At 37.8% G+C, this 10,577-nt stretch overlaps 1 pseudogene; it reads left to right on the top strand.

The window, feature by feature from the left end:
- Positions 1–941: 941 nt before the first annotated feature.
- On the top strand, positions 942–3,077 carry LOC115680524 (trans-resveratrol di-O-methyltransferase-like; annotated as a pseudogene).
- The last annotated feature ends 7,500 nt before the right edge of the window (positions 3,078–10,577 follow it).

Genomic DNA, 10,577 nt, shown 5'->3' with positions numbered 1-10,577 from the left:
ATACGAGAAGAAAAGGCAGCGACCCTCTTCATGCAGCCAAAAAGCCATGGCTATCAGCTCCCATCGACTTCCCTACACAACTAGGAGTTTCTCTCTCTTTTATCACAGTAGAGACTGCAGAAGCCATCAAATTATCTTTAGAACAAAGTCACGGATGTCTTAGATGTTGCGAAAGCAAGCGATCAAACAGTTAAATAGATAGAACAAGAAAATAAAGCGGATACCAGATTTACGTGGTTCGGTCGATGTGACCTACATTCCACAAGGAGAGCAGTAAAGAATTTCACTATAGATCAAGCGATATAACGGAGATTATAACCATAATCGAGTCACTTAAACACTCTAATTGTTTTCCAGCCCCCAATTACACCCAATAACTCACATAGTGTTTGGTTTAGCCCACAAGTTCTTATGAAATAATCTCTCAATTTCACAAAGAAATTATGTAAATCTTACCACAAGATTTTTGGCTTGAACATTAATTCTTCTCGGACGTAATTCACGAGCGAAAAACTTTCACTGGACACAAATTCCTGAAGACCCATTCTGTCACTTTTCATCAACAACGGCGCAAGAAAGCTCCCTCAATCAAAATATATATATTGCCAAAATAAAACTTGCAGAGACCGACTCCAACATGGAAACGTAAATCCCATTCAAGAATCCAAATTTGGTCAATGGTTAGCACTTTCCGTTTTAGATTTTCCTTGGACCGACTTCAATTAGGATATGATTATCTTGAATTTCCTTTTCTTGCTTTTCTGACCAAAATTCTGACTTCTCCGAGTCAACAACAATCCGAGTCCAAATATGGACTTTCCTAATTGAGGCACGTTCGATTATTTGAAACAAACACAAGCTGCACTTCATATGATTTTATATTGTATTGGATTTCGTTCACGAGTTCAAACTTGACACATATTTTAACATCGAACACTATTATGAAGTCAAAAAAGATGTTTCAAGCTCAATCCCATCTCTACAATCACACACTAAACTTTATGTGTTCCCAGTCTCTCAACTTTGCATACCTGATGCCATTCACGACCATAAATGACCTATGACTCTTCTCGAGTTGGCCTCAGAGCTCTGAATCCGCCTGTCCAAAACGATGTGTCTTTGCTATCTCATGCATGGTTTGGTCCACTCACACGTTTTTTCCAAGAGAGGAGGAAAAGAAGAAGAAGAAGAAGAAGAAAAGACTTATGTTTCAACCCGTTTATTCGAGTTTGCTTTAAGCTATAAGGTCACGTGGTTGTCTCCGTTTGTTGCAGCCATGTTTGATTAGACTCTTGTAACAAATCAATGAATCCATTTGAGGTTGCACATGGAGTGGATCTATGGGATTGTTGGAGGAAGAATCCCAAACTCAATGTTACATTCAATAGAGCAATGGCGAGTGATTCTATGTTGGGATTTATCTCATATCAGTTGTGGAAGGGGTTGGTAGTCAGTTTATTAGTGTGAGGAAAGCATCATTTTTTGAGCTAACTTTTGGGGTGAGAGAAGCTCAAAATCACCCAACACTGGTATTAAAGCCTAGGTTACTAACAAGTCTAGGCCCATCAGTAACGTGGGAGATATGGGTTGTTGCCGCTCCGACCCAAGATCCGATTTGTGAGGGAGAGATTGTTGGGGTTTATCTTATGTCGGTTGTGAAAGGGGCTGGTGGTCAGTTTATAAGTGTGAGGGAAAAAATTGTAAATAGGTTTGAAGGGCTGAGTTCTTTGGTGGACGTTGGAGGTGGCATGAGCATGGTGGCAAAGATAATCTCCAATACATGTCCAAGTTTGATGTGCATGTGCACGTTGCTTGATCTTCCGCATGTGGTTGCCTGCTTGCCGGAGAGCGACATGTGAAATTTGTTGGTGGTTATATGTTTGAGTTCATCCCTCCTACATATGCTATTTTACATAAGATATTATGTGCTATATATATATATATGTACATACATTAATTGTTTTCCATGACATAATATATCAATTTGCTCATCAAATTTGAAATTGGTTCTCAATAAGTTATCCAATTGATCCATTTTCTGTTAGTGACAAATAAAATAAAAACCAATTGATCACTTCTTTCTACAAAAATTAAGCCGTCATCTTAGAAGATTGCGATGATGTTCTCAATGTCCTTTGCAGAAGATGAATTCATGCGCCAATGTTGAGAATATGTCTTCAGTTTGAGTAGATTACTTAGTTTGAGTGGGTATCCTAAAAGAGGTTCCCTATGTTGGATAATAATATTATGTATAATATACAATATCTATAATATATATAAGAAACAAAAATTCTACTTTGATATCACAACAGAACAAAGAAGAGGAATATTAAATTTTCTTTCTGCGAGTTTTCCGAGTGAAGTTCTCGGTGAGAGATTGTGAGATGATACTTTCGGATTTGCTTTGGGTATAATCTAGAGCTGGAAAACACTTGAGTGATCAAGCAATTATAAACTCTATATTTTTTGGATTCATAGTGGATTTCTTGAGGCTGGCTCTTCCCATAGAGTAGGCACTGACACCGGACCAAAACATGTAAATCTCTGGTATTTTTTTTTTATCATTCCTCATTGATTTATCTGGTAATTTTGTCCTTCTTGCATCGAGCGTAAATTGTAAGATCCATTAGCTTCTGCGATATTTTTTCACAATAATTGGTATCAAAGCTATAATGTGAATAGTACTAAGCTTCATCTATCACATGCAGTCAGGAGAATGCATACGATCAATTCAGGTGTACGTTGTGATGTTGTGAAGTTGATCCTCTTGTTTTTGTTAGGGATGACAATGTTGAGATATGTTGCGAAGGATTAGGTTTAAGAACCCAGGTCACGCAAGGAAATTGAAGGATGGTTGATTTCTAAGTAGTAGTGCCTTTACTTTTGTTAGTTGTGCTGCGAGTTGGAAGGCATCATTGAGAGATAGAATAGTTTCATTAACAACCGAGATTGGAAACATGGGAGCAACTAAACGAGCTAAAGAGGCGGTGTGGTCTAATGACTTGATTGGTGATATTGACATGGTATATCAGGTTGATGCAGTGTTCATGAAAGTCAAAGATATCATTGAGAATTGAATTTATTTGTGATAAAAATTACTATTTCGAATTCAGCATGTCAAGAAAGGAGAATTCTGTGAACATGTTGACCAAGATCATTCCTCTAGACAAGTTTAAGCTCAGCTTGGACTGTGATGGTTGATTTCCCGTTGGGGCGTTAGAAGAGCCGACATAGGTAAATAATCACCATGACAAATGAAGATTATTGAGAATATGTCTCGAATTTGAGTAGTTTTTTTTTAATTTGAGTAGGTTTCCTAAAAGAGATTTCCTATTTTTGGATAGGAAGAAAAAAAAATTCTACGATGATATCTTATACAACGTAGCAAGGAAGAGGAGTATGAGATTTTTCTGTTTGAGTTTTCTGAGTGAATTCTTCGTGAAAGATTGTGAGATAAAACTTATGGGTTTGCTTTGGGTGTAATTTGAGCTACGAAACACTTGAGTGATTGTGAATTGTGTATTCTCCAGATTCATAGTGAATTTCTTGTAGCTAGCTCTTCCCGTGAAGTAGCTACCGACACTGGAACCGACCCATGTAAATTTCTAGTGTATTTTATTGTTTCTCGTTAATTTCTCTAATAATTTTCCCTTTATCTCATTAAGCGTAAATTGCACGATCAATTAGCTTCCATGTTATTTTTTCACAACAATATTTTATTGGGAGCGCATAGTAGAAGCTCGATACCTTCATTTGGGAAGATGTCCAAGAGGGACCTCAAGTCCAAGCATGTCAATTTATGCAATTAGATTTACCTTTACTCAAAAGTTTAAATAAATGATTTGTGGGTCAATCATGATATATTAACTGCTATATACTGTTGCCAATTCTCCAATGTGGGCTTTTCTTATACAACTCACACGTGCATCTCGATAATCTCCCTATCACGCTTGGGTTCAGTGTTAGGTCTACTCCCTTTAATTCAGGTATTTTTCTGGATCAACATGTCTCAACCTAAATCTTCCAACACCAACTTTCATCCATGGTCTCTTTCTCTAGCCCGAACCATGAGGCTGCCATCAAGACTACATTGGTACACCACAACGCCCACATCCCTAGTCTTTTTTTCCAAACCGAACCATGAGGCTGTCATCATGTTCATATTGCAACACCACAACACCTACATTCATCCTCGATCTCTTTCACTACAGCGCGCAGTAGAAATCCGATACCTTCACTTGGGAAGATCGCTAAGAGAAGGCTTAAGTCCGAGTACATCAACATATTAAGTTGGATCCATCTTTATTCAAAAGTTTAAGGCAATGAGTTATGAGCCAATTATAATATATTAACTACTCTACACCACACCAACTTTTTGATGTGGGACTTTTCTAACATAATTTACACGTGCATTTCAACACCACTCGCTTGCAAATCATAGTTTCCTGGGAAACTGATCTTTCCTTAGATTTTGTTAAAAGGATCAATTCTTCAATGCCAAAATTCCAGATTTTCTTCCTTCACTCTCTAGACCACAACTTTTTAGACTTGTATCAACATCATATCCACTTTAAATATCTTATCTTCATGTTATCACTTCCATGTAATACTAAATTCACTATTCTTTTGTGATATGGACTTAATAGTTAAAAGAACGGACTTGTGTCAAGATATTAGGCACACCAACACAAGTTCGGCCGTTCATATCATCAGTGTGTGAATGATCTCATGTTTGGTCACCTAACCTGTTGAATTGAGTTTGTCCATTCCACGAAGTTAGCAAAAAAAATTATTGTGAACCAGCGAAGAAATTAATGGACCATACCACTTAACATCAAATGGGAGAGGATAAAATTACCAAATAAATCAATAAGGTAAAGACACTAGAGATTTACATGATTTAATCCCAATGTTAGTACCTAAACATGAGAAAGGCCAGCCAAAATGAATCTACTAATCAGCCGGAGAATTCAAAGTTACAATCAATCACTCAATTGGTCGAGTACTTTCCAAGCCTGGGAACACTAACCTTCACAAGCTCTTGTGATTCTCACCAAGTTTTGTTAGAAAATCATAGGACAAGATCCTGGTTAGCTGTGCTCATGTTTCGAGCAAAATAAGTCTGAAAACTGTTTTTAAAAACCCGTTTCTACAGGGATCGAAGCAACACTTGGGCTCCCGCCTAAAATGGGCTAGGTGCATAGAGCATGGTCAATACTAAAATGGCCTTTTCCAGTCGCCGCGCCATGTATGGCCTAGTGTCTGGTTGGAGTCGGTCGATCGCCCTATAGCTAAATGCTACTGGGCTTGTTTGGCGGGGCTTATGGGCCTTTTCTCAAACGCCCGGTCCCCTATACCAGTGCACCTCCAACTCGTTCGAGCATGTTCTCCACTTATCTTGATCTCTGAATTTCAATTCAAATTATGATTTGTCTACAAAAAATTGATTCATGGACACACATATTATTCATCTAAAATATAGTTTAATGTCATAAAAAATTCCATGGAAAAATATTCCTATATATTCTTAATGAACCACAAACCCTTCCCTTTTATTACTTGCGTCTTCAGCTAAAATTTTTTAATTACATGGTTTTTTAATACAAAAATTGACAACTTAAAAACAGTTGAAGGAACCCTACTTTTAAAGAAGGGTAACTTCTGGCCTTTCTTCATTTACCTTTTGACAAATTAAATCTAGAGGTGAGCATGGTCCAACTTGAGTCAGTCTAGCACCTAGCCCAAGGATGAACTTGCACAGTGTTAGTTCCCAATTTTTGGGACTGGAGACCGACCCTATTGAGTTTGGGACCAAGGAATAGACCGACCTTGTGGGTCTGGTCCGGTTCTAGGGTCAACCCACGGGATCAACTCGAGACCAACCAATTCTTTTTTTTTTTTTCATTTTTTGTATTCCTTGAAAGAGCAAACGTGCTCTTTGAAATTACATATATTGAGCAACCAAACTGTGAACATGTGTAAAATCACAAAAAAATAAAAGATATGGCAACAACAAAAATCTCCACTTGCCAAAAGTAACAAACCATAGAAGATGAACACGTGAAATAAAATTAAATAATAAAAATTTCCAAATATATAACATAAATCATGAATTATACAACTTCATTTCTTGTTAATTTTTAAAAGATTGCTTCATATTATGAACACCTAAAAACAAAACAAACAACAAACATAGTTAATACTTAACAATAGTTATCTGGATTCAACAATTTCACATAAATATTTCACTATTTGCATGTAATTAGTAATTGCAAAATCAGTATATCATCATCGTCAAAGTTTGCAAAATATAACCTCATTTTCCAGTGCAAAAATCCAATCAACATTTATCACTTAGGACACCTAAAGACATGTGCAACAACCAAAACCACATTTATCTAGTCAAACGAATAACTAACTTAGCAAAGTTATGACATGATTCAACATATGCAAATAAAGGAAAGAAATTCATTATCTGCTTTAAGTAAAAGCACACAAGCAGCATATCATCAAATGACTATTTGAGGTTCAAAAAACAACAAAAGCAAGATTTCTCAAGAGCATTATCACCAAATGGATCTACAGGAAGCATTATTATCACCAAGAAAGAGATTTTTCTGACAATTTTAAAGCTCTCAGATCAAGCACAAAATGAGAAACGAAAGGGGAAAAATAAATACCCAGGACATACCAGGAAATCACATGAGCTTGAAGCTCTTAGATCAAGCACAAATCGAGAGGCGAAAGTGAAAAAATAAATACTCAGCACAAACCAAGAAGTCACACAATCTTGAAGCTCTCAAATCAAGTACAAACCAAGAACTCACCAGCTGAGCTGCGTTCGTGAGGCAAGCGAGGAGAGGCGAGAAATCTAGCGAAGAGAGGCAACAGGGTTTCAATTTTAAACGACCTAGATATTCTGCTATTTTCATAATTTATTATTTGCATCCATCCCATTGAAGGGCAATCTCGTCCTTAACGAAACCCCCCAGTAAACTCCTTTTGTCATCTTTATTCTTGTCATCACTCTATATCAGCAGCCTAGACGAGGAGGGGTCTAGGGCTTGGACAAAATATATATATAGGATTGGTCCGGTTTAGACCATTCCTAAAGCTCCAGGACCTGGGACCAACCAGCACGGTATCGGTTCCAAGGGTCCCAAGACTAGGGACCGGCCCACTTCCCTTGGAAACCGGACCAGGACTGGCTGGGTTGGGCCGGTCTAGTGTCAGTCTAGGGTTGACCCTGGATCGATGTTCACCCCTAATCAAATCAATTCGAATGTGCATGTAAGATAACAAAGAATATCTTTTTAATAAAACAAAAATCAAATGACCTCCTACGGACAACAATACAAGAAATTAATTACGAATTTTTTCAAGTTAATGTTTTGACAGTGCAACTACGTGCAATTTACATGTACAGATCTACTGTTTGTACTATAATTACTTCTATCCACACCATATATTTAGTCTATCTATACATGTGTCTGTATGATTTATTTTTGCTATTAATTATGTAAATCTCTTCCAGCAAATTATAGTTAACAGTTGTTTAGTCCCAGGTCAGTCTGAGATTGACTTTTCGGATCTTACCGTCACTACATAAACAAAACACATATGGCTTGCCTCCAGTATCAACTACTGTATGCCATTGTTGACGAACGTCGCATTCAAACATAAGATTTTTATTTTGGCTGATTACGTTAACCTCGAGAAATTAAAGCTAGGTGAATTTTAATAATGGAAAAGACTTCTTCTGTTGCGTGTTCTCTCACAAGCATTGGACTTAAGTGTTAGTCATAGTTAATGTTTTATGAACGCGCTGAGAATATGCAAAGAAGCAATCGGTGGCAAAAGCAATGATCATGGGAAGGTGATGACTAAGGGTTAGGTAGATGTGTTGCATGTTGGTTTATTAACCGATAAAACACGAGAACTCACCCATCTGCGCATGGCCGAGTTGGTGAGTGCTTTCCTTCCCTCAGAGCGGTTCTGGGTTCGAATCCCCGCTCGATTCCGTAATTTAAGTGGGGGGCCTTGGCGGTGGGTTGCTGGGCTAGTCTCCCCCGAGGTATAGGCGCCCCGATTACCTATGCGGGCTCGTCCCCGGAGAATGGTGGCGGATCCTCGGTTACCAAAAAAAAAAAAAAACACGCGAACTCGGCTCCTAGTGACTTTCTAGAGCGTTCGGATAGGCAAAAGATCAGTCGGCAAGCTCGGGATTAGAATTCGTGCAATGTGCGATAAAATGACTATGACTCCGATCTAGGAAAATTTATGGCGCCCATAATACAGATTCAGAAAGCTCGGTCCGAGCGCTATACTATGGCCGAATGGGATCGCCCGTTTGCAATGATTATGGATCTTGTAATCCGTTATTTTGTGTTTGAGGGCACTATTCTATTTTTAGGTCTCCTTTTGCCCTTTCCTTGTTTTTCTAAATTTCTTTACTGCTCAGGTTTATTTTCTGATTTTCTCGTAACACCTAGGTTTGCAAAGCATTTATTTGTTCTTTTGGATTTCAGACAGCTTTTGACATAATTTTACAAAATACAGTTCGAAAATGTTTTCTCAGTATGCGCCTCTTTTAAGCGTGCATGTTGCGCCTTCGTGCATGTTGCAAACTGGATTGATCTGTTTTTATCCTTGTTTTCGCTGCACCAAAAGGGAAAAGTGTTAGAAAAGTCATAAATCTATTGCATTGGTACCAATTCATTCCTAAATCTTTTTTTTCCGCCAATTTAGTCATAAACCTTTTGACATAGTGCTAATTAAGTCATTCCAAATAATTTTGGCTGAATATTGATGATGTGGATGCCGGCCAATCTACGTGACACCACCGGCGTTGATGTGGATAATTTTTAATAATATTTGAATATTTTTTCAATTTTTTAATTATTTTTTTCTGATTTTTTTTTTCTTCTTCCTTTGGCCAGTGACCGGCCACCGGCCACAGGTGATGGTCAGGTGGGCTTGCCTCGCTTGGGCGAGGGTGAGCCCCAGTGAGGAATCCCCTTGCCTGATGTGGTAATGCTGACCCTCGCCCAAGCCACGGCGGCCTTGCCAGTGCTCGCCCTCGCCTGGCCGGGCCTCACTTGTGGCGGGCGATGGTGACCCTCGCCCAGGCGAGACCAGCCCATCCGGTCACTAAAAAGAAAGAAGAAAGAAAAAAAGAAAAGAAAGAAAAAAATCAGAAAAAATAATAAAAAATCGAAAAAATAGTAAAATATTATTAAAAATTGTTCACGTCAGCGCTAGCGGTGCCACGTAGGCCAGCCGGCGTCCACATTAGCAATATTCGGCCAAAATTAGCCATAATGACTTAATTGGCACTATGTCAAAAGGTTTATGATTAAATTGGTACATACACAATAGGTTTAGGACTTTTCCGACACTTTTCCCGCACCAAAATTGTGCCACTTTCCGCGTAGATGCATAGCATCTCCCTTTTTTTTTTATCCCCAGAACAAAATCAAAAAGGAAAAGTAAAATTGATTGTATAAGCTGTTATGATCCAAATAACCTTCTACCAGTTTTATTATACATCAAAATTGATAGTGCAAGTTTCCATAATATTGCCGATAGTATATAACTAATATTTCCTAAGGAAAAGTATGAATAATAAATGAATCGTGTCATTAAGGTATAGCTACATAAGTTATGCTATAAATTATATTATCTTCACAAATATGGACTAGACAAATCGACAATTCTACAATGCGATTACGAAACAAATTGCAAACGTGATTACTTTTATATGCTATAATAAACTGTACTGAACTGAGAACTGTTAGTCGGAGTTGTTCCAATCGAAAATAGATGTTCTAGTGGCAAAAAAACAATCAGTTGATTATAATAGAGTCGTGCATGAATCATAAAAAGATTATAGTAGAGTTGTCATTGCATACGTCATCAAATGATTAATATTATATGTACAGTAATTCGCGGTATGCTCATGTCAACTTTTGCTGTATTTAATAATTAAACTAACGACAAAATGAAAATGCAAAGAAGTCAAAAGGTCAATCTTCTTCAACTGCACTGGATTAAACTACCTCGCGCGACTTTATGAATGAGAAAGTTGTTGCAAGTCTTTGTCGGTTATTAGATCTAAGCTTGTCAACATAAATAATTGAAACGTGCGTCTTGTCAGCTGTTCGATCTAAAAACTCGTCAATGTCAACCTTTGGATTGGAGCATGGGAAATATAGCTTGATTTAGCTCACATGAAGGTAGACTCAGCCACGACGCAACTAGGAGATTTTTCTGTCTATTATCACGATGAAGTCATGCATGAGTCATCAAAATATCCATTAATATATATCTTGAGTTTGAGCGAATACGTAACCCGGAACAATGAGCATGTGTGGACGGTGGATCACAATACTGAAGTTGGCCCAGTTGACATGGTTATCGGCCAGCTCCAATTGTTGATGGTATGCAAAAGAAAGAGGAAAAAGAAAGAGTTGTTTATTTCTTTTTTTCCTTTGTTTATTGTGCACGTGGAAAGTTGGCGTGCATGATTTATCATGCTGTCCATTCTTCACATTATATGAAGAAATCATGCGCAGACT

The sequence above is a fragment of the Syzygium oleosum genome, unplaced genomic scaffold (genome assembly GCF_021117445.2).
Source record: "Syzygium oleosum isolate NSW1041296 unplaced genomic scaffold, Sole_v2.1 Sole_v2.11, whole genome shotgun sequence".
Taxonomy (NCBI): domain Eukaryota; kingdom Viridiplantae; phylum Streptophyta; class Magnoliopsida; order Myrtales; family Myrtaceae; genus Syzygium; species Syzygium oleosum.
Note: the sequence above shows the minus strand (reverse complement) of the source record. Positions and strands in the feature narration are given on the sequence as shown.